Source organism: Periplaneta americana, chromosome 16, assembly GCF_040183065.1.
Source record: "Periplaneta americana isolate PAMFEO1 chromosome 16, P.americana_PAMFEO1_priV1, whole genome shotgun sequence".
In the NCBI taxonomy this organism is placed as follows: Eukaryota; Metazoa; Arthropoda; class Insecta; order Blattodea; family Blattidae; genus Periplaneta; species Periplaneta americana.
The window spans coordinates 181389260-181415324 of NC_091132.1; the positions used below are offsets into that span (position 1 = coordinate 181389260).

General features: G+C 35.2%; 1 long non-coding RNA gene across 1 annotated transcript in view; it reads right to left on the minus strand.

Moving 5' to 3' along the window:
- Positions 1-316: 316 nt before the first annotated feature.
- LOC138692166 (uncharacterized) overlaps positions 317-26065 on the minus strand; it is a 40025-nt gene continuing 14276 nt past the window's right edge. The window contains exons 2-3 of the long non-coding RNA XR_011330023.1: positions 25515-25749; positions 317-1109 (exon numbers count right to left, since the gene is read on the minus strand). This is a non-coding gene — a long non-coding RNA (uncharacterized lncRNA). The remainder of the gene's footprint in view (positions 1110-25514; positions 25750-26065) is intronic.

A 26065-nucleotide genomic window follows, 5' to 3' on the forward strand; every position in this document is an offset into this window, starting at 1 on the left:
ATCTATTGCAAGCTACTGTGTGTTTTTCTAATGATTTGAGAACACTGAAGATATAGGTCATTCGGTATCTCGTGAAACCAAATGCCTGTGTTCGCCGTAGATTACAGTAAGAACTTATGGTGGGGGTAAGCGAGAGTGTAAGCTGTCTTTTTTTTTTTTTGTTTTAATTGAAGGGGTGGGAGTGAGATAGTCTAAAGCCACATTTTTAACAAAAAAAAGTTTTTTTGTGTGTGTGAGTTCATTTTTCTTATACATATGAGGAAGCTACTGGTAAAATATTATAAAATTAAGTAACAAATGACGTAAGTAAATGCCGCACCTAACAGCATTGAACTCTAAAACTTTAATACGCTATATCATTCTCACCCCTTGAATTGTTTGAGGTATTGTATAACATAATATTGCAGTGTGTTTTTGTACATAGTTTAATTTATGCAGAAAGTGAAAGAAAATATCCAACAAGTCATTTCTAACTTTTCGTAACAAGAAAATAGTCGAATGTTTGAGAACGATCTTCAAAGATGTCAAAAATGTATTGAAACAGGAGGACACTTTGTGTCCTGTGACAAACCTGTGACCCACTTTCACTCATTTTTAAGCTGTTTATAAACATTTTTTCCCCTTTTAAAAAGTAAAGATACAACCACAGAAACGGCAGCCAACATCGAGGCGTAAAATAGAAAGTACCGCTGAGCTTGTGATATGAAGCCAGTTTAATATATGGAAGATCTTGTATTATTATAAATGTGCTTCGATATTATGTTTCGTGCAATTTTATGGATGCACACATAATCACCACATAAAGGCTTTTACATGTAGGCTAAGCTAATTGCCATCACTTACCAAGAGCATGTCCTAATTCCCGGACGTAGAGTAATTTAAAATGGTAAGTCAGAGTAGCCAAATAAGATTTGTGGTTTGGGAAAACTTCATCCACTTTGTTAGCATCAGTAACGAAGTTAATGGCAGTTCCAAGGCCCAGAACGCCATGTGGAAAAACACAAAACATGTAACTCAGATTCGGATCCAATTCGGCTGTTTTTACTAGACGAACAGGAAAATAGTCGCCGAAATATCTCCAAATGGCCAATCCTCTTACTCGCTGAGACCTGTAAGGAGATGTTAAATGTTATGTTTTATTTAACGACGTTCGCAACTGCAGAGGTTATATCAGCGTCGCCGGATGTGGCGGAATTTTGTCCCGCAAGATTTATTTTACACGCCAGTAAATCTACTGACATGAGCCTGGCGCATTTAAGCGATCCCTGGCCCGGGATCGAACCCGCAACATTGGGCATAGAAGGCCAGCGCTATACCAACTCGCCAACCAGGTCGACCCTGTAAGCAGGAGATTATATTAAAAATAAAATGTTAAACATATGTCGACTGACGAGCAAGTGCATTCTGACATCACTGGAGATGCTATATTTCGTCATATATTTATTTTTTAGGTCTAACGTCGGTAAAAGTGACGATTGAGATATATAAAGAAGGGGATATTATTCATCAGAGTACTCTTGAGGTGAAGAATGCACGCAATAATGAAGCATTGCTCAGTTCGTATTGTTAACCTCATTGTTACTGAATTCGATATATTTCAATAATCAGAATACTTTATTTATATTATGGAAAACTAGTCTAGTTGGTAACTTACCAACTGGAAACGTGTCATGCTGTTCATGCTATTACCCTAGATCATAGAAGTAACATATGAGTCAAGCGTGTACTAATATTGGCAACATATGGAAAATAACGGACGCTATGCGTCGCCACTGTCGAGAAATGAGCTTGCGATAACCAACACTAGATGGCAGAGTACCTAAAGAGTACATAGATTAATACGACTGTGGGACTGACTTTACGTCATGCCATCTGCGAATTTCTTTCTCATTGTAATGTGATGTTATGTTACAATAAGACTTTGATATGTCGCTAAATTGTAGCATACAGAAGCCTGTTTTACCCTAATTTTTCAACACACGTAGACGACATTTTGGTACATGGCTGATATAATGTTGTTTGCGTTCAATATACAATCTGTCATCATTTGATGTACGATAGCTAATTATTTTTAATTTTCAGTATACGGATACCCCACTAATAACAATTGTCACAAAATATTAAAAAGAACAGATTTGTCTGTGTTTGTTGAATGCACATCATGATGCTCACGAAAAGGCACTAATTTATTTTGTGTGCACAAGATTAGAAATTTGGAATATGAAGGAAAAGCAGGTATCCATCTTCTGAAATTGATCCGAAAGGGGAAGAATTACAACCCCCTACCTCAACATGTTTCCTCTTTTCTATTTCTACATGTCTTCATTTTATAGGTGTATTATATGATGCTATATGGGAGCAGATAAATAACTGTATGTTTCTCGTCCACATTAAATCCAACGTGTTCATAACGTAGGCCTATTATATATATATATATATATATATATATATATACACGAATAAGCGGTCATACTAATCATTTTCTTTTCATCTGAACTAGTCCACACCTGTGGAGTAACGGTTAGCGCGTCTGGCCGCGAAACCAGGTGGTAAATTAATTTCAATGTATGTAGTATCAAAACTGAAAGCGATAACTAGTCTATGAATGAGGTCTTAACAAGTATAAATAAAATGAACTCTTGACAGTAGAGAGACATTTGGCTTCAGTAATAACAAGGACTTTAAAGATTTTATGGTGGCTCACCTATCAGGCAAAATTCTGAATAGTCAGCATTGTCGAACTGTAGAAGCGTGATTGAAAAGTATTTTTCCAGCCATTACAGACGATTGCTTTTTTTTCAAATCCTGGTAATAACATTATTAAATTAATTATCCCACATATGACACAAAATCTAAATGGAAAATAAATAAAGGTGTAAGAAATTGGGACAGCGAGTTAGCAAAAATAATTGAAGAGAAAAGATCTGCATTAAACAAATTTATAACATCAGGAAAATTAGAAAATGAAATTACATATAAACTAAAAAAGAGCTATTAGAAAAAAGGCAGCGAGAAAAAACATAGAGAAAATTGGAATACGTTTGTAAATAAATTAGAAACTGATATAACTAGCCAAAAACCCAAAAACGTATACAATTTTTTTAAAATTAAATCAAGAAGTGAAAGAATCAGCTGAAAGATGAGTGGAACAGAGAGAAATTCTCTCCGGCACCGGGATTTGAACCCGGGTTTTCAGCTCTCTGTTTCTCTGTTCCACTCATCTTTAATCATATGATGACGCAGAATATCTGCATGAAAATATCATATGTACTTCGGTACATCATAATATAGAAAGAATAAGCTGCTATAGATATAATTGATAAAAATACTTGGTTAAATTATTTTACGAAACTATGGACACAGAAAGAAATTGCGGCATTGACCAAAGTGGATCCTACAACAACAACAGGAAGAATTTATTGACTAACAGAATTTGAAACTCAAAGAACAAACAAGAAATTACTTTTAAAATTAACACAGAAGAAATGAGAAGTTTGATAATAGAAGTACACATAAAATTGAAGCCCCTGAAATTCTCTTTAAAATGAGTGTAAAATAACTTTGTTTTGCAGATTTTAAAAATGAATTACACCAAAACCTAACAAGATACAATTTTTCAAAAAATATATTTTAATATAGACCTCTGGGGAGAATGATTCCTGAAAGTTTCAATACAATCCAAAATAATCAGGTTGAATAATTCTTTAATAAGTTTCGTTGGTTTGGTCGGCCTCGGTAGCTAGTCGGTATAGCATGGCCTTCTGTGTTCGATTGAAATAGAAATACCACTTCTCAGGCAAGGTTATTCGTGGACGACTGTATAAATATAGAAAAAATTAGTGATAAATCTTATATCACCACCTTGCAAAACTATCTTGATGTTATTGAAAACTGGACTACAACAAATAAAATTAAAAGTCAATGTGAGCAAAAGTAAATCAATATGTATCCTTCTGGTAGAACACAAAAATAAATTCGTCTCACAAACCAATTAAATGGATCACCAGTGCCACAAGTAAACACTTAGGTATTGTATATATTTTAGTAACAAACTGGTTGAAATAAGTCACTAATATTAAAAGGATAGCCTGGAAAGCACTACATTTCTCTATGTGTATTCTTAAGAAAGCTAACCAAAAGTCAAAAGAATTAATGTACATAACCCTTGTTCGGTCCACTGTTGTGGAGTAATGGTAGGCACATCTGACCGTGAAATGAGTGGGCCCGGGTTTAAATCCTGATTGGGGCAAGTTACCTGGTTGAGGTTTATCCGAGGTTTTCCCCAAATGTAAGGCGAATGTCATGTAATCTATGGCGAATCCTCGACCTCATCTCTCCAAATATCATTTTGCTGTCACCAATCCCATCGATGCTAAATAACCTAGTAGTTGATACAACATCGTTAAACCAATTTAAAAAAAGACGTCAAATAATCAAAGGAAGTTTCAAAGGCTTGTGGTGGCAAGAATTTAAAGTTTTTGTGATGTTCGAGAAATGAAAGTATTACAAATGGCAGAAAAAGTGGATAGCCTATATTGGTGTGTTCGTCACATGACATTACATAGGAGATATCACCACATATAGTTGTAAACAACCGTGGATATTTTAAATCTGAAAGTGTATTTTAGTGCATTCAAGTGCTGCTTTGTATAATAAGAACTGTAGGCACAGTGTATAAATCTCTACATGCATTTGAAGAAATTAGTAATCAACTTGACAGAAATGTTCGCGTATCACAATATAATTAGTAATATTTTATTTGTTAACTAGCCGTACCTGAAAAACTTCACTACTTTTCACACGAAGCAGCATCACAATACAGAAATAAGTCCAACTTCCTTAATGTTTGTCATCATGAGAAATAATTTAACATTAAGGATGAGTGGAATTTTTTTTTTCGCATCCTCACATGGGAAGAATGCGTGTGATGGTGTGGGAGGAACGGTAAAATGTTTAGCAGAGGAAAAGATTCTGAAGAGTAAGTTTCAATCAGCAAACACAATAAAGGGTAGGTACTCAACAATTTTAGTTACAGTTCTGTAAATGAGACTAAAGTTTTCGTTAAAAGCTACTAATTTTCAGAGGACTTGAGTATAAAATAATGGTAACAGTAAAGTTGATGATGTGGATATCGACACTGCGGTTTTGTTGCATGCCAATACTGGAATTAATGATGAACAGGTTATTTATTAGGAGTAGAAGGCAATGAAATAAAAATAAGTTCTTTGGAACCACCTGGATCTTCTCAGCCCTTCAAATATCCTCAATTTTCTGATATGTTTGTTGTGCATAAAACTGCGGTATTGACCAAAGTGGATCCTACAACAATAACAGGACGAATTTATTGGCTAACAGAATCTGAAACTCAAAGAGGAAACAAGAATTCTTTTAAAATCAACAGAGAAGGAATGAGAGGTTTGATAGTAGAAGTGCATATGAAATTGAAGCTCTTGATATTCCTTTTAAAATGGGGTGTAAAACAACACTATAGAACTTACAGAATCAGAAATATTCAAGAGTGAAAGCGTTACTGTAAACGAAAAAACCTAACAAGATGCAATTTTTCTAACAAATCTATAGATATACTGTATATAATTTGAACTGATAATAGAAATTACGGAAAAAACGGCTGAACGGATTTTAATAAATGACCCCTCATTTTGAAGCTTGGAACCAAAAGTTTTCAGAAAAATAGTAGTTTTCAGTAAAATGTCAATTTTCCTACGTCATTTTCCTATTTTCTAAAATCCATCTGTCGTCAATTTTGAGAACTAATTGCATTTTAGCATATTTTAGAATAAAACAAAACACACACTACAATAAACAATAGGCTATTACACGAAGGCCATGACCTGCAGGATTGCTAATATATTTAGAGCTCAAATTCAATTGGGGAACAACTGCATAACACCCACTGCAGAGCAATGTCGACAGTCAACGTTACTCGCTGGCCACTAGTCACCGGGCCGTACCGAGCCGTGTCAAACAGAAGACAATCGCAATGGTGGTAGTAAAATTCGTGACTATATTCTTAAATAAATCACTCCATTAGTCAAGTGCAAGATTTATGCAGTATAACGACGATGTTTTGAATGCAGTAAAAGAAAATGCTTATGTAGTAAGACCTTAAAGTAGGTTATGACAACGAAATAAAGAGGAAAAAGGTGTGGTTCACGGAATATCATTTAAATAACGGAAAGTAAATGTCCGGTCAATGTTCACCAAAGCATTAAGTACATAATTATAACCGCGTTGCAGTTTTATTTGTGGCCTAGACGAAATACCTAGCCTTTTACGAAAAAAAAAAAAAAAACTTTTAGGGGCTATGAAATTATTCACCGCTTTAATTATATTACCGTCTATCAATATTACGAAACAAAAACTGTCATAAATGTCATGACCTACTAGAAACATCGATACCGAAGAGATAAATCCATTTGGCCGTGATGAAACAAAAGAAAATGCGAGAGAGATTTTAGTTCGAAATAAAATGGACACAATTTTGATGACCATACTGTTAGTAACTGGAGATCGCTTGTAAGATCTGTCTTAACCTTCTATGTAGAAATGTCGTCTAAGGAAATTGGTGGTCCAGGGAAAAATCATTGCAATAGATGAGAGCAACAATGGTGCTATCTCTCAGTAATGTTCAGAACGAAGGAGGTAAAGAGAAAAAGAAACAAATTTCTCCTTCTAACGACACCACAGACCAAAATCATGTTCTTATGTTGGCAACATTGTGTATGTAGTTAAATTTGGTGGTAAACGTAACGGCACGGTTCAAAGGCGGTTATTTAGTAAGTCTATGGTTCGAAGCTACCGTGGTAATTCTCCAGTATAGCGCAAATAATTGATGACAGCATGGTCTACGTATTCTGTAGCGGTTTCAGAATAAGAAGGCATATGGCCTAAACCAATACGGATATCCTGAACTAGCACCAACAAATAGCGCACGTGTACTTTGAGGCAACGAGAACAGAATACATAGAGTAGACACTAGCATCTTAATACCATTGGACGGAGTTAAGCCGGTTTGATGGACCTGACGCCATCTTGTTGCTACCAAAACATTGCAAAATAGCTATTACGCTATAGAAGATCTTACGATAATAAGAATTCCATATGTCCCTAATTTCCTGAAGGATTCACACTTTCTTGTTTGTTTCGTAATACAGAATCGCTAGGCACGTATTTTTAGCAAAAATTCAAAACTGTCATCGATAAATCACATATTTAAATTGACAGCTCTTCAAATTGCAGTATGATATTTAATAGGTACTCTGGAAGGTTAAACAAACAATAATGATAAAAAAGGAAGATAACAGTTTGACCTTATTTTGCTACTAGTCCAATAAAAATGCTACCCTATAATAATTACTTTTATAGGTTGATCCATTTGCTTCGATTTAATAATGCAACTTGCTTCTTAACGCAAATTATCATTCTCTTCCTTTTGCCAGTATTTCGTATAGATGTCCCGATTTTGTTTAGAGAAAAAGTGGAATACTCTTAACCATATAATATTTGATAGGCTCTTCGTTTATAGTATATAATTAGATTATAACGGCGAACAAAAGTGAAGTTTTATTATCAAGTGGGTCAAGTTAGATCACGACCGATTAATGAAGCTACTTTTGTATGAGTTTTCGGATAGGTCCTAGCTTACCAATGTTAAAAGTGCGTACACTTAATTTTCTTTTTCAGAGACTGTTAGGATTATAATCTTGAAAAATATATAAGTTGTGTGATGTACCTTTCTGATTGCTTTAAGACAGCAGCTGTCAGCATTCTCATTATCATCTGATTTCGTGATTATAAAAATTAATTACAATAATATTAATACACTATTTCTTTTTCTTCATCAAACGAATACATGCATTCGGTTGAAGAGAAACCTCGGTACACCCATTTTCTATAGCAGGCGACACAAACTTCCAACATGGATTGTTAGGTTAGCTGCAAAGCATGTCTGATTTCGTGGTTATAAAAATTAATTACAATAATATTAATACACTATTTCTTTTCCTTCATCAAACGAATACCTGCATTCGGTTTAAGAGAAACCTAGATACACCCATTTTCTATAGCACGCAACACAAACTTCCAACTTGGGTTGTTAGGTTAGCTTCGCTCGTAAATGCTAAGTCTACAAAGCGTAAGTCTGATTTAGTGATTATAAAAATTAATTAAATAATATCAATACACTAATCCTTTCTCTTAATCAAACTAATACGTGAACAATATGAATCTAACCGACTAACCTAGGCTAAATCATTCATTATCTACCTGTAATAAGTACATTTCACACATGCATATTTACCTGTGAAAAGTTATTCCAGGAATTTTTTTTTTTTTGAAAACCTGTTTGTGCAGCCATACGCAGCACATGTAGGCATGTTTAAATTATTTCATTTATTAATTAAAACAACGATGCAATATCACAATCAACTGCCCATGTGCTAACCGGGAGCCCAATGTTTTGGTAGCATCATAATGGCGACTGTCCACAAAATCGGCTTCACCTTGAAGCTGTTCATGTCTACTCTATACATTCTGTGCTCGTTGCTTTGAGGGATGCGCTTTGCGTGTGCATTTGTTTTTCGGTATATAAACATTGAGGATATACGTAGTGTATTAGTATATTAAATAGGCTACTCTTAAAAACAACTAAAAATGGCATATTTCTGTTATGTTCCTATATGTAAAAACCAGAGAAAGCTTTTTGTCTTCAATCAAGTCCCGAAATATTCTGAATATATGCTTTAAACCTTAAAAATATAAGTAATTAAATTGCGCCTCGAAAGTGCTAGCTATTAAATAAAAGTAACTACTTCAAGTAAGGAATTGTTGACTACAGTTTCATTTTGGAAGAGGAAAAAGAAAAATTAATAAAGGCATATGTAACCTCGACAGCAAGCTGTGTTAGCTTAGATTTTATTATGCAGTAGTTGTAGGAGTCTCCGAAGTTTACGCCTGCAGTAAACTCTCGATAAACTGGAATGTTTATTATCCAGGACGATCCGTAGTGAAATCCATTTCGTGAATTATGTTTTTAAGGTACTGTACCCTAATTATTAAAACCATGTTTTAACTTCAAATTTCAAAATCATCCTACGTAGTATTCAAAACTGCATGTCCTTAACCTACAAAACGCACGACTAATCGTGATACTACTGCGATCATATTATATCATCCTATTAAAAATTGCATTTGATCTTTCTGAAACTACAGAAAAAAATACAAGGAATTCAATCTCGATATTCCCTTCCCTATAAAAAAAAACACATTGGTGGCTGCATATCCTGTTTTTAGCGTACGGTTCATAAATACTAATGATTAAAGAACATATTCACCTTCGACATAGTTCCTATTTTTTTATTCGTGCACCTCATTCTCAAAGTTCTCGTTTAGGTTCATGAACATCCAAATTACTCGTATCTATATTCTGCATACTGCAGATTTCTCCATCCATCTCTTAAGTGGAATCGCTCAATATTATACAGGTTTACGTTATTATTTATTGTAAATTAAATTAAATTATGAGGTAAGAAAATATTGAATTATATCAAATTATACTAGATTGTACAAAATAATTGTAAATCTAATTTTGACACACACAAAAAACCAACAAGCGGGAAAACGTAATCAATTGTAGCATATGACATAACATAAGCCTACAACATGTTGCGCCGCATGGAACGCTCCTGCCATCTAGCGGTAAAACTTCGCATAAAATATCCCTATACAGTGCTCGCTGGTGTACAGCGTTGGCACATGTTGCTTGAGACGTGAAAGACAGAGTCAGCAGATACGTGTGACAAGGATGGAAAATATCCGCTAGCGCAGCGAGCGTCTTGCTTCCATCATTGTGTCTTATGTTTAAATACTCTTACTAAAGTTTTTTTATCCCAATTTTCGTTATTTAGTCGCTTTAAAAATCGGCAGATGTTGGAGTCACTAGCTTGCGAAATAAAGCGACAGATATATAAAAATGTAGTGCATTTTGTTGCTCTTAATGAGAGAGAAACAGTGACTTCATTAAAAAAAATGAAGGTTGTATTGCACTACCTGGCATGTAGATATTCTCGCCTGAAAAACTGTAAGCGAGAAAGTGCATTCAAATGTCCAAACTTCCTTGCACAGCAATCATGAATTTATTACTCCTGATTTCTCCGGAGAAAACAGAAGGTTACAGCAAGCGTATTTTTGTAAGGGCGGACTGTGTATCGTACAACGTAAGCATACCTTTAAATACGTAATTTAGTACTCATATTGAAAATGAAGATTCTTTTCCTCGTCTCTGTTAAAATTAAGCATACCTATCTAGTTTAATTAATTTAATTTAATTTAATTTAATCTCAAGTTTATACATATCTAGAGATCCAGGGTTCTATATTTTATCACTGTGGTCTATGGTAATAGCCTATAAGCCTACGAGTGAAAGTATAATACAGTATGTAAACAAGTGAATATAAAACCGCAACCCAATAATATCGATTTGGAAATGTTGACGGTAAACATTCTATAGCCTATTAAGTAAAAGTGTACACTGTATAGAATATAGTAGATGTATCGTAATTCAGTTTTTCTTTCAAAGATGATACGGCTGTTCTCATCTCCCAGTTTCATTGTCCACGTTCCCGCTCCATAAGTAACTACTGGGCGAATGAGTGTTCTTTATATACATGTAAAACATAAGAGGAGAGAAAAGACATTCCATTCAGATACGTTGTAACAATACAAACAAGAATGACAAAATTAAACCTAATAATAATAATATATTTCCTCAACTTTCCCATGACACTTAAGGAGTTAAATATATTTTTTTCACGATGTGTTTAATATTAGTGTATGCTTTTTAAGAGTTCGTTGAAAAATATAAAGATAAAGAATTCCTCAAGAGTTTCTCTAGATACAAAAGTTTGAGTGATAATAGCAAAAGTTTTTCTTTAGATAAGTTCTTATATACCGTGTTCCGCTTAGAGGGAACGAGAAATAAGTGCTAATTTAAAGTATGGGTCATTCCATATCAAATCAACAAGGCGCTCAACCCGACCGACTCAGATTTCTTTCAAAATTTGAGGGTTTGTTTTACCTGCCGCGCTAACTAAAACTCCCGAGTTTCATATGTCCTGTGCTTTTCGTTTTCTGTCAGTGGCGTTTCAAACATGAAAAAAAATCATATTTTTGTAAGCACGCCGCTTCAATTAAAATTATATATCTCAACAACGTCTCCAGATAAATTTACAAAAATTGAGTGATACATTCTTAATATGTGATAGTTTTTATTGCTTATATTGTTTTCTGCATATATTCAATTACACTAAAAAGACATGGTGAAACTATTTTCATATATTCATATTTAAAAATGCGGGGGTTCAATTTTAAGCAATAAAAAATATAGTACGCTTCAATTAGTGATATAATGAACTGATAAGTTTCAACTTGGAATCATCATAGGTTACAAAGATAAAAATTGTTATGTCACTGCAAGCGTAAGCTAACCGTATAAGTCGAGAAAAATTATGTCCTACACATTTGTTGTATTTAATTATATTTGATCATATTCTTGAATGTCGCTATGTAATTTAACATGTAGTACATAATTCGAATTTTTTTAATTATTACCTCAAATAAATTATTGTCGCATGAATTTAGTTAAACCTAAAGTTCTGTAAGAAATGCTTACCTTTCATTGCTAAGATGAAATAGCCTGATCATCTTTCCAGACAGGATGCTCCGTTGTTTCCGCTGCATTTTAAAACTGCTTAGCAAGTACATAATACCCATCCTAAACAGCAGGACTGTATGAAACTTGTGTTCCAGGCACTGCGGTGGATTTTGGAAATCAAAGAGCAAGCATGTTTTCCTCTTCAGTCACATAAACGGTATTAATGTTTGAGAGATGATCCCTTGTCCAGTCGTACTCGTACAATTTCCTAGGTGTAGTTATTTGTTTATCGGATGGTCTCTGCAAACTAGCACGAGCCGCAAACATTTTTAAGTGTAACGTCGCATGCTCTTTTGCCATACGATATGCAAAAATATGCAATTCTGCTGGAAATCTAAAATCTTTTTCCTGTAATGTGAGGTTCAGGAAATTTTTTCTATTTTTATACTGAGCAGAGAATCCATCAGAGAAATACATAATTTTTGTGGTGAATTACAGATGTTTGTTTTAATGACTCCATTAGATTTTTTGAAACTGTAGTGTCATGTTTCGGGCAGTGTGAAATTATTACCAGATTTTTAATAGAGACTGTATCGGATGACGATTCGTTATAATATATTACGAAAGTATGAATGGTTGTCTGCACATCAGTCCTGTGGTGTGACTGAATTTCATCTTGGATTACGAAATAATAGTTTTCAGCGAAGTCGCATAACACAAGATGGCTGTAGAAATGATTCCATATCACGTGGAAATTTACTTTGTTCAGGTGATATAAATGAATGAGTCAGTAAATCACCAAGTTTCTCCAAGAGACAGTCGAAAAATTTGCCTTTGGGTTTCACTATGGTCTCAAGCGTTGATCAGTCAGTCGTCATCCACTGCTTGTAGGTCACTGATTCACTGAAGCTTTATTCGAAACATTTCTCTAAACCCTCTCTTATTTTGAATGGTTCAGGACATTCTGTACATTTCCTGAACAAGCAATTTATATGAGGAGGATTGCACACCATAGTGGCCAAGAAATGTTGATAAGTTGGAAGGTATAAAGAAAAATTTTCTAGAAATCCACGTAGACCTGATACTTTAATAAATTGCTTCCTGCATGAGTTTTACATTCTGATGAGGACACATACACAGACAGTATAGTCCCACTAACTCCAGCTAGAATACAATTTCTTGGTCTAAGAGCTGAAAATTTGGAGAATATTACCTTCATTTCAGGGTTAGAATTTTTAAACGCTGCATATAATTCATTTCTGCCCATGTGATTTACTCCCTGATTCTTTAATCATAACAAATATTTCTTACCAGGCATCATTCTGCTAATCTCGTCAGAACAACAGAATTCTTTAACTTTACCGGCAACAGCCGCGGGCAAGGGTTTTCCAGGTTCCGGATTTGGTGAACACAAAATTCCCTTTTCCTTTGCCAGGACTTTGGCTTTCCGAATTATGTATTCGGAAGCTGAAAGAAACTTTTTTTTATATATTATTTACGCTCCAGCTTTTAGGTAGTAGTGTTAAAATGGTGATTTTCTCACTTTTACCTGAATTTTGAAAATTTTCCTACAACTGAGACAAAATTTCAGAATCAGGACTTGATGAAGGTCCTGGTTCCTCGGCGTCTTTAATATCGAAGACTTTATCTTTTAAGACTTTTTCAATATTTTCAAATTTTTGTCTCTTATATTTCTCTTGTTGTAGCCTTTTTTGTTTAATAAGGAACACACCTTGGTCAAAAAGACTTGTATTTAATGAACTTACATTTGCTGTAGAATCGACGTATTCTTCATTACTAGAGTCATTCTGAGGATTCTGCGTAATAGCATCATATTATATTATTTTATTTCTTTGCGACACATAGCGCACACCTTTTGTTCCTGTTTTAGATCAGGAAATACATTAAGCATCCACGATATAACACTTCTTAAATTTTTCCTCTAATTACAATGCCCTGATTTCTCGAAGGGATTGCAGCAAACATATAAGTTAAAACGCGACTCCATTACATCGCACAAAACTACCACATTCTAAAAAAAACTAACGAAACTGCTCTTGAAACAGATCGCACGTTTTGTATAAATTGAAGACTGTATAAACTGCCACTCATGACAGTCTGACAGATCGACGACGCAGATAATAATCAGACAAGTACGAACTCGCACGCATGCAGTGTTGGTGTAAATTGGGTTTAAGTGCTACAAACCAAGACATTGACATATATATATATATATATATATATATATATATATTACTGACATTCCTGAAACGTTCCCAAAATGAAACTTACACCAAGGGGAGAATGCTCTAACACATATTTTTCGCGAAATAATTTGTGCCCCGCATTTTTAGATATTCAATGTTAAAATGTGATTCACGTAACCATTCAATAAAGAATTCGATACTTCGATGCAAACCTATTTTTATTGAAAAGTATGATTCGTTAGCTTTAAAATAAGCCCAAGTTTAAGATTCTACCTCAATTAGAAGAGAAGTTATGAATTATTTTTGTTGACATAGTATGCAACATTTTTACATTTTTTCTCATATTGACAGAATTGCTGTATGGATATCGTGGATTATTGAGGGCTAAAATTTTACATAGTTAATTAACTTAAGGTTCTTTACTATCCCACCAAATTTAATGAAAATCTGAGGTGGTCGGGTTGAAAAGTCCACTTTTTTTTTTTTGTTTTGACATGGAATGGCCCGTATAAATAATGGTTTTATAACATAACTTTTTGCATAACTTTATGCAAAAATTCTCCGAGTTTCGGAGAATTGTCAGAAGGTCAGTGCAACTCGATGTGTGCGCCTCGAACTACCCTGCAGACATCTAAACGGTACTCAACCATAGATGATAGATCTGCCAATTGTTCCGTAACATTTGTGGGATGACTAGCGCAGTTGCATTTGTAATGCATTGTTTCATTTCTTCCAAAGTGACAACTCTACCACGTTGATACACAACACACATCACAAGACCCCAGAAAAAAGTCAATGGGCGTCAAATCGGGTGACTAGGAGGGCAGGCAAGGGTTTTTCCTCTTCCGATCAACCTATCGGGAAAGTTTGCATCCAAGAAGCCACGCACTGCTCCATGTTGCTGAAAAACCGACAAAAGTTCTGCAACATGTCCAGATACACATTCCCTGTGACTGTCGCCTCGATGAAGAAGAATGGTCCAATGACGGAATGTTCTACTGAATGGCGCCAGGCTTGTTTCCGCGATAAACGTTAGTGCTCATGCGCATGAAAATGCAACTGTTTTTAAACGATTGGTGCATAAACTTGAACAGTTTCTGCATATTGTCAGATGTAAATCTCAACAATATCTTCATCTGATTTCAAATGGTATTTATTTCTCGATCCCTCTAAGCGGAACACGGTATATTTAAGATGTACTTAGCGATTAAATACAATTAATTGTAAAGAAATTATGAGTGTATGAAGTATGGCTAAAGTTATTTCGTAAATTTTAATTTCAATTTTTTGTGCGAGATCGTGCGTATTTGCTTGGTTTCCGCACAAAACCAATCCGCGGAAAGTCTAAAATTCCACATTCAGTATTCTCAACCTAACACACATAACAGTTTCCCTCTTCTTACCGCTTAAGTGACATATTGATTTTACTGCTTTAGGCTTTTAACATATTATTTTTAGAGACGTTCAATATAGTAATGATTATAAATTGGAAACTTATCACTGCAATTTCACCTAAATTGCACTGTTAATTATTGTTTTTAAATATTTGCAAAAATTAAGTAAACTCTACAACTCCACTAAAGTTACTGCATTCGTGATGCAAGTAACATTAAGGAAGCTGTGAAAAAATCAACAAGATTCCAGACTCATCATAGACTGGGGGAAAAAAAAGACAGACGTATATCACGGCCTGCTGGAATATAGTAAACATAGAAAACATTTTAAAGCAACAATGTTGAAGATAGATATTTTTGTTTTGCAAATTTATCGTCATTGAACAGAAACAAAGATGGAGATTTCATTGCAACTAATTAATAATTCCTCTTTCAGGTATGTAATAAACGATCTTCGCACAAAATAATGTACGATACACGAGCGGTATGTTTTCTTTCAATTCTCGGAAATTAAAAAAGCTGAACTACGTTTCGCTTTTTCAAACTTTTACTCGAACATCAAAACTTCAACATACTGCTCTTGTAACGCATATTACTATTACATACCCTATATAGGACATGTTGTAGGACTTCACATCTTGTGTACCTGCATACAATATACAGTAAATAATATGAAACTAAAGTTCTATGCAAAATTTTATTTTATGCAGTCTACTGCTAGAAATACAGTATATTTGTAAATTTGAACATTGCACTTTTCACCGGACTGTATTTACCGGTGGATTACGTTTGTGCTAAGGTGATTATCATAAGAGCCAATGACGACGTAACTAAAACGCCAATGTAAACACAAAAATAGCGATAAATGAAATTCCAAAAAAGATTCAGTAATACCGCTACAAAGGTGTGCCATGTAGTATAGTACGAGAAAGTTCAAGTTAACGAAAAATACCTATAATATTCGGTGGTGAAATACCATGGAGGCGTTTTTATAAAGCTTGTTGAAGTAGAATTTTAACTAACAAAAAAATCACAGACATTTAAAGAGAATATAGAAATCTTGCACATAAAGCATTGAACGTTCACGTACTGGACAGCCCTATTTTATGGAATAGTTATAAGCGTAAAGCAGAGAATCGGTTAAATGAGAAACCAAGCAAGTTAATATGACAAGAATTAAGAGCGACAGAAAATGCTTCGTTGAATTCGACGTTAATTTTGAAAGTTCGAGTTCCTATGTTGGCCTACAGAAAACGAAGGAACTCACTTCCTCTTGCTACCAAAATTTGCAAGAAGCTGTATTAAAATTGAAAAATATACAAGTTCTTACTATTAAACGCGATCAATTTCTCTATATTCATATTGACAGTGAAATCGTTACGTTAACATGTGAAACTAATTTACAATTTTTATCCAGTGACCAAATCCATATTTTATATTTATGTATGTTTAAATTTTTTTCGCATCTGCACAGTAGCCTATATGTGAGTACAGTTGCTTAATTTTAGATCATATTTATCATGCTAGCAGGGGCGGCTCCTCAGGGCAGGCAGGGTAGGCTAAGCCTACCCCAACACATTTGGAAAAACCTAAAAGTGGTTTATTTATTAATAATAAAATCAAATTAATAAAAACATTATTTATTCAGTATTAAATTTATTGAGATAATTATATACTCGTGTTTAGTTTCTTAGAAATACTTCAATTAACTACGAATGGGATTTTTTAGGGTTATTTGGACGTTGCTTTCCACTGGCAGTTCGATTTATCTGACAGGAGTACACTGAACAGATCACAATGCGTCGGAGGGTAGGCAGTCGCAAAGTTAGCCGACCATTCGCGTTACTTCACATCTGGCCCTGGAGTAAGCATTACAAGAGATCGCTATTCTAAATGCTTTCTTAGCGCATGCGTTCAATGCTTAAGCCAGCGCGTTTGAATTCTGCCTGCCCTGACGAGAACCCACGAGTATTATCGAACACCTACGACTTACGAAATTTCTATTTGAAAGTTTCACAAGTTGGAACGTAGCCTGTTACGAGTACAATACAGTTTTTAAACAGTGTTTTTTTTTTAAGATGTGGTTTTTTCAAACAGTGTATTTTAGAAGATGTGATTTTTTGCAAGTATGTACTGTATAATAATGTTTTGTATATTTGGTGATTTATAGTTAATGTACAGTGAGAACAATAATATTATATTATAATGACTGATATAATAAGTGAACTCTTACGTTGTCCGTTTTCGCGTCGTAATGACATTGAAAAGAGAAGTATTTTGGACAATGGACGATCCACTCCTGTATTAAGCTCTATTGTTCATAAAGTCAGTGCTAAAGGTGCAAGAAAATTTAATCCTTCATGGTATGAAACTCATAAATGGCTAACAGGAAGTGAAGTTAAAGCTAAACTGTACTGTTGGCCATGTTTGTTATTGTCATCTAAAGAAGGTACTTGGAATCGTGATGGTTATTTTGACATGAAAAATTTATCGAAAGCCATTCACAAACATGAAATTTCAAAAGATCATATCTGTAACTCGGTAAATCTAAAGAGACTTGAAAAGAATTTGAATCCAATTTCGGAAATGTTGTCTGAACAACAGAGGATTGCAAGACAACAATATAACAGTAAAGTAGAAAAAAACAGACAAATTATGAGACGGCTGATTGATGTAACAGTATTGTTATGTAAGCAAGAGTTAAGTTTTCGAGGACATGATGAAAGCGAGATGTCATTGAATCGCGGGAATTACATAGAAATTGTAACTAGTATTTTCCATTACGACGAAGATTTACGTCAGCACTGGGAGGAACTAGGAAAAACATTCACAGGGCTATCGAAAACCATTCAAAATGACCTTATTGATTGTATATATGACGAAATAATGGCTAAAATAAAAAATGAAATGAAGGAGGCCCCTTTCTTTTCAGTGCAGTGCGATGACACAACAGATATAACGGAAGTCTCTCATTGTTCAATTATTGTGAAGTATGTAGATGAGTTCGGAACGACTCAAGATCGATTTCTAGGCTTCTACAATGTTAGCACTAGCAGAACTGCCATAGAATTATGCACTTTATTAGTCGAAATTCTCAAGGATTTTGATATTAAAGACAAATTGATTGGCCAATGCTATGATGGAGCTAGTGTTATGGCTGGTGAAATTTCAGGACTTCAGGCACTAGTGAAAGAACATGCTCCACAAGCATTGTTCACACATTGCTGTGCTCATAGACTAAATCTTGTATTGCAAAATGGAGCAAAATGTATAAGCCTAGCCGTCCACTGGCACCGTGAACGGCCGAATATTTGTTAGGCCGTATACGGCCGAATGCCGGACAACCGGCAGAAGAGCCGATCGATCGTCCACTGGAGCCGACACTTCGGCCGTCAGTTACCAGTTGTACGTCCTCGTGGTGCTACATGCTTATACTTAATACATACATACATACATACATACATACATACATACATACATACATACATACATACATACATACATACAGCCACCGGCATGGCTCAGTCGGTTAAGGCGCTTGCCTGCCGGTCTGAAGTTGCGCTCGAGCGCGGGTTCGATCCTCGCTTGGGCTGATCACCTGTTTGGGCTTTTTCCGAGATTTTCCCCAACCGTAAGTTGAATGCCAGGTAAGCTATGACGAATCCTCGGCTTATCTCGCCAAATATCATCTCGCTATCACCAATCTCGTCGACGCTAAATAACCTCATAGTTGATACAGCGTCGTTAAATAACCAACTAAAAAAGTACATACATATATATAAATGGCTTTTAAGGAACCCACAGGTTCAATGTCGCTATCACATAAGCCCGCCATCGGTCCCTATCCTGTGCAAGATTAATCCAGTCTCTAGCATCATATCCCACCTCCCTCAAATCCTTTAATACTCGTATTATTCTCCTATTTACGTCTCGGCCTCCCTAAAGGTCTTTTTCCCTCCGGCCTCCCAACTAACACTCTATATGCATTTCTGGATTCGCTGATACGTTCTACATGCCCTGCCCATCTCTAACGTCTGGATTTAATGTTCCTAATTATGTCAGGTAAGGAATACAGCGTGCAGTTCTGCGTTGTGTAACTATCTCCATGGGTAAGTTTCATCATCTACACCTACACAATAAACTTCTAGAAGATAGTGCTAAGTTTTTCGATTACTATCGGATGAATGTTTATACAATTCAATATATTTTAATGTAATTCGTCCATCAATCTCAAAATGGTCAAATTTCAAAGAAGTTTACCACCTGAGAAACGTTTGTAAGTGATATTAAAGTAAGTAGTAGATGAATAATAATTTGTTAAGCCTTAAAAGTTTTAGTTCACTTGTTTAATGAAAAAAAAGACAAGATCTAATTAATTTTTCGGCGTTCATGGCGAAATTTATGGAAATAGTGACCACTTGTTGCTCTGTTCGGCCGAATGAGACCGGAAAATCCCATCCGAATTGGATCCAATCGTCATTCGGCCGTCTTCGGCCGCAAACGGCCGAATAGGCCGAGTGTAATGGACGCACGCCAATGCATTCTCTTGTTGTGGGATCATTCGGTCGTGTACGACCGTAAACGGCCGAGTTGTTATTCGGCCGAATTCGGTTCCAGTGGACGGCCAGCCTAAAAGATGGGCGCATTTTCTTCTCTAATCTCCAAGCTTTCCCTGCATATTTTCATAAATCACCTAAACGCACAGCTGTTCTGGATAAAATAGTAGGCAAAAGGATACCGACAGCTAGTGATGTGCGTTGGAGTTCTAATGCTAGAATTCTGAAGACGGTTTCTAGCCAAAGAGAAAACATAATCACTGTTTGCAATGACATAAAGGAAGATCCACTTTCCAGTCCTGAATGTATAAATGGGGCTATAGGACTAAAAAACAATCTTTAAAACATGAAATTTATTTTTTTATTGTCTGTGTACGAGGATATATTTTCAATGACAGAAGTGCTCTTTAATAAATTACAGAAGAAATCACTTGACATAAGTACAGTACTGTTTTTCAGCTATTCAGAGACAAATAAAGAAATTATAAGACATGAGAAATGACTGCAAGGCCGAAGAATATTTCAACATTGTGAACAGTACAAGTGATCTGAAAATAACCAGAGATAGTTCTACTTCAAGTCTAGCCCATTACAGACAGCTATACTTTGAAATCTTAGATAACATTATAGTTCAGCTTCAGACTAGGTTCAGACACATTCAGAAATTAGAATTCCTTCACTTGGTAGATTCATCACGATTTAGTGAATTCAAAAAATGTTTTCCTGCTAAAGAGTTAAATTCATTAAAATGTCATTATTCTCTTCACTTCGATTTTTCAAGACTGAAAAATGAATTGGAATTCGTCTATTCGGACGATCAGTTCATGTCTCGTAGTGCAACGGACATTATCAAGATGTTTGTGGACAGATATACAGAGCGTATTGCCGGAAGCCTACAAACTGTTTTGCTTAGCTGCAACAATACCAGCAACAAGTTGTAGTGTTGAGAGAAGTTTCTCTTGCCTGAACAGAGTAAAGTCTTATTTAAGGAGTACCATGGGACAGAGTAGAGTGACAGCCTTAGCCACAGCATCAATTGAAAGAGAGCTTCTACATTCGCTGGAAAAACAGGAGTCGTGGTATGATGACGTCATTAAGCGGTATGCTACTAAGAAGGATCGGCGCATAGACCTACTGTACAAATGAAGGTAAGATAATCAAACTCAGCGTTCCCCAAGCGCCTGCAGGTCCTACTGCAAGCGAAACATTTTTAGCATAGCATAATATACTGTAGAATGGAAAATAAGCACTGCTTTGTGGGTTGTGAGTGCCCGGAATGTAGGCGGTTGATGCTCACTGTATATATTATTATGTCATTAAGTTCTGTAAATTTTGCCTACCCCAGACATTTGACTACGAGCCGCCACTGCATGCTAGTCAAAGTGTGAAGAGAACAACATATTTCCGTAGTTAGAGGCCTATTGCCAAATTTTCATTTGTATGTATTCTTCACGTGTTTTACTGTAATACTTTAAGAATGCTGATGTTAGCGCTTTTTAATGGACTACGGTCACGCTTTTGTAATACGGTCATTGACTGTTATGCAATCTTTCCTCCCACAAATTGGCGCTTATGATCAACAGCCATACTTAAAATCAACGGTTTGCAGGAAGAGTACACATACTGCAGTATCCTTCATCTCACCCTCTTACGACAGAGCAGAATGGTCCGTGTTCGTGTAACAAAGTGAAGCGGGATATTCTTCACCGAGCTTAGTCAAATACATTATTGTTTCATTCCAAGAAATGTAAATTTAATGATTGAATTTTCCAGGGGCCAGTTTCACAATGTTTACAATCTTTGTAAATTGTAAACTTTGTAGATTGTAAACTTCTGTTTCACAATCTTTGTTTGTAATGTTGAACTTTACAAAGGAAATCAAATCTTTACAAATTAAATTTTGCTCACTTTACAAGCATTCTGTTTCACAATGAAGGGTAATTTTACAAATGTGTAAACTTTACTTGTGAAGTTAGCACATTTTTATACAATAGCTCTGAGATGGTGTAAAGTTTGATATTGCAACAAATTCTGAATAAATAAAAATAAAGATATATTTATCAAATTAATTTTTGAGTAACTGGGTAATATTAAGAATTAAACTTGAGCAGTTTTGATATTATTAAGTAGTTCTAATAACTCAGACGAAGATATTGAATTTAGGCCTAATCAAACAAAGACGTATACGTAAAATTTTCCGGCTAAGAATTAATAATACGTTCGTATCATTGTATGAATTTAATGAAAGGTTTCGAATGAGTCCCGCGCTATACTTCAGAATACCGCATGAGTATTTATACACGAAGACTGTATTTAATAAATAATCGCACTTAAAAAAGAAGTTCCCTGCACCAAAAATAAATTAATTCAACCTAATTCAATAATACGAGTACAATAACGACACTGAAGTCGCTTCGAGTTCCGTTTCGCTGGAATCTCTCCTCCAAGATATGGGACATCACATCCAACATGGAAAAGTGGTGCCCTAACCTCAAAGCGAGAACTGTATTGTTTTGCATTGGTTTAATATACTAGCTGTCAGTTCTGTGCGTTAGTAGATAAGCACGGAATTTCTAAGTTGTGTGTGCAAAAGTGCCCATAGGGTAATTGATGTTGTTAAAAGAGTTAAATTCGAGACAGGTTTTTGATAATAAATACAATAAATAAATACCTATTAAATTAATTTTTGAGTAAGTGGATAATATTAAGAATTAAACTAAAGCAGTTCTGATTTTATTAAGGAGTTCTAATGACTCAGACGAAGATATTGCATTTAGGCCTAATCAAACGAAGACGTATACGTAAAATTCTCCGGGGAAGAATTAATAACACTTTCGTATCATTGTATAAATTTAATGAAAGGTTTCGAATGAGTCCCGCGCTACACTTAAGAATACCGCGTAAGTATTTAATACGAAGACTGTATTTAATAAATACTCGCACTTAATAAAGAAGTTCCCTGCACCAAAAATAAATAATTCAATATTGCAATAGCGACACTACTTACGCGGTATTCTGAAGTCGTTTCGAGTCCCGTTTCGCTGGAATCTCTCCTACAAGATATGGGACATCATATCCAACATCCAAGAGAAAAGTGATGCCCTAGCCCCTAACCTCAAAGCGAGAACTGTATTGTTTTGCATTGGATGCATACTAGCTTTCAGTTCCGTGGGTTAGCAGATAGCACGGAATTTCCAAGATATCAGTGTGCAAAAGTGCCCACAGGGTAGTTGAGGTTGTTAAAAGAGTTAAATTCGGGGCAGGTTTTTAATTACCAAAATGTTATTTACTATAGCACAGAATTTTCATGCTGCTGATGGGATCACTAATGTTTGTGAGGTTATGGATGCAACATTAATAAATACTGATGGATCAACACAAAAAATTAACCTGCTTTTGTGGTTAGACATCGTAATTAATTTATCAATTGCATATTTGTACGTGGACCAAATCTGTTATTTACTTATTTGACTGAATTTTGTGCTAACTTTGGTCATTTAAGTAATAGACATATTGGTATACTCGACCAATCACATCACATGAAACTCCATTGTCGCCAGTATATAAAAATCTAAATACTTTTAATTTTTTTTTAACAATACTTTATATTTTCTGTTGGTGAAATATGAATCAGCAAGCTTAGAATAATATATTTTAGTACAAAATATAAACATATGTATCGATAGTAGTAAAAATACAGCGACTTTAGCTTTGCTCCTTAGCGATTTTTGTAAACTGTCGTTGGCGATCATGTGTAACCAATAATGCGTATTTGTAAATTTCTTTAGCTGATTTTGTAAAGTTCGTCAGACTTTACAAACTAATAAAATAGCATTGTGAAACACAATTTACAAGCATTTGTAATCTTTTACTTGTTATTTGTAAATTGTTAATTTGTAATTTGTAAGGATTGTGAAACGGGCCCCAGGTGAGGGGCTATTTTTAAAATTCCGGGGGCGGGGTATTATTCCCCCAGCTAAGCTCTAAAAGAAACAGTGCTCCTCTCCACGTTCGAGTTTTAAGTTTGGTACTGTTAGGTCTTGTCAACTTCTTCACCTTTCTCGTTTAAGGCTTAACGTCCTTTAGACTAGTGTGTGAAAGCAGCCATTTTTGTTGGATAAGTTTACTCTTAAAGCTAACATTTTAACATTTCTTTTGGTTATTTATATATTTATTTAATTATTTACAAAGTTAATTTTAATTTATTTCATTAACTAATAAAATGCAATAAATGTCTCGTTCTCCCACACGCGTGTTAATTGAGTACTTTTCTGCACGCATATATTAGACACTTCATCTATTTTTCTCTCTTAGAGAGGAGGGACCAAAGGCTTACACCGTAACCGAGGCTTATTTTGCTTACCACTCATGTTTTGTGAAATATTTTTGTCGCCGAAATGTTAGCTTTTGTATGTATATACAGCACGCTGCACCGTGAACTTAACCTGAGCTGTGGCAATCATGACAATGACATGTGAATAAATTATGGCCAAATGAGTCCGAGGTCCAACACCTTAAGTTACCCACCTATTCTGCTTCAAATGATTGAGGGAAAACCTCGGAAAAACTCAACCAGGTAACTTGTTCCAACCAGGATTAGAACCCGGACAAGCTGGTTTCACAGATATGCTAACCATTACTCCACAGCGGTTGACACACTTCATCTACATAAACATGTGTCAAATCTGAAGTGTTTTTGTTTATAACTTGTCACTTAAGTTTATTATACAAAGATTGTCTCTTGCCGAATGACTGAATTGGAACCAGTTGCAGTTGAACTTTGTCGTTTGCAGAGCTTTCGGTTGTTAAACAAGCATTCTGTGTTGATTTTGTTTGCGTTCACATAGCACTCACATTCTTACAGAATTGATTCCTATGCTTTTTAAACCTGGCTGAGAAGTCTATACAAAACTAGAAAGGTACTGACAGTTCAGCCGCTTCAAGGCGTCACCATGGGAATCGCTCAAACCAGCCAACTAGAGACCATGGTGATAGTTTCACAGCGAGCACCTGGTATACTTCGGAACGTCTGCTTAAATTTCTAAAGTCACTGTCCACATTTTGAGTAACGTAATTTCATTTAGCGATATGATTGAGAAGGGATTAATTTATTATTCACCTTGTATGATCATCAGAAATAGGATTACTATCATCTTTCGTCCTACTTAAGTCATCGGGATAAAATAGAACAGGCCTAATTATATTGTGTCCGCGTCATTATTAGTTTCTAATATCTGAAACGTCTGGCTCAGATAAACCACACGCCCCACTATTTTCTGTACTGTTCACCACTTTATGACACTCAGTTTATGTATGCCTAATACTTCATGAGACCTCATTAGATGATGTAAAGTAGTCTATGGAACTAAAAGCTGTATCTTTCCTTCAAAAATTTATACCATGAAATCTTTATTATGGTTTATACCTACTACTTACCATTTGCACACTATACCTGTCTACCATATTAATATTCAGTCACTCTTTTGTTACTTTTATAATAATAATTGCAGTAGTAATGCCTTTGACTGATGCACACTGTCATGTGTCATATTTACAAAGTAGTGCGACAGTTGATTCGAGACCATAGAAACTCGGTTCGAAAAATGAGAGAGATTTAAGTGATGGTCGCTTCTTTATGTGATATCCTCTGAATTTTACGTGTTCTATTTTAACGTAAGTTTATTACCTTCTTTCCAGCGAGTCTCTTGAATCATGATCATACCACACCCATACAAAATACAGGAGAAGGAGAGGATAGTATCGTGTACATAGCAATATGTACAAGGTGAGACAGCTTGAAACCACCAAGCCTCCGGTACATACTATCATGAAAATGATGCATGATAGCGTCTGCAGGTGCCAATTCGATCTCGAAGGTAAAGAATCTGCCCTCATGTCCATAACATCCATAACAATTTCACCTGAAACACAGGGAAAAACTTTATAGAGTTGTCGTTGAAATAAATAAACCTAACTTGTAAATATAATACGGCCAAAACAAACAGTCCTGAAATTCTCATACTGTTACTGCGCATGTACGTATTGTATTCAGGTATTCATGATGAAGTTTATCTGAACTCATTGTTGTACTGTTGATACATAATAATAAAGTGAAGATTTTACTAAAATGGTTCTCACAACTGAGGAAAAAGTGTTTATTGTAGAAATTTAGAATATTATTTCCGTTCATACGGGCTAGGACGCGCAAATGGCCCTAGTTTGAAACAAGTTTCAGAT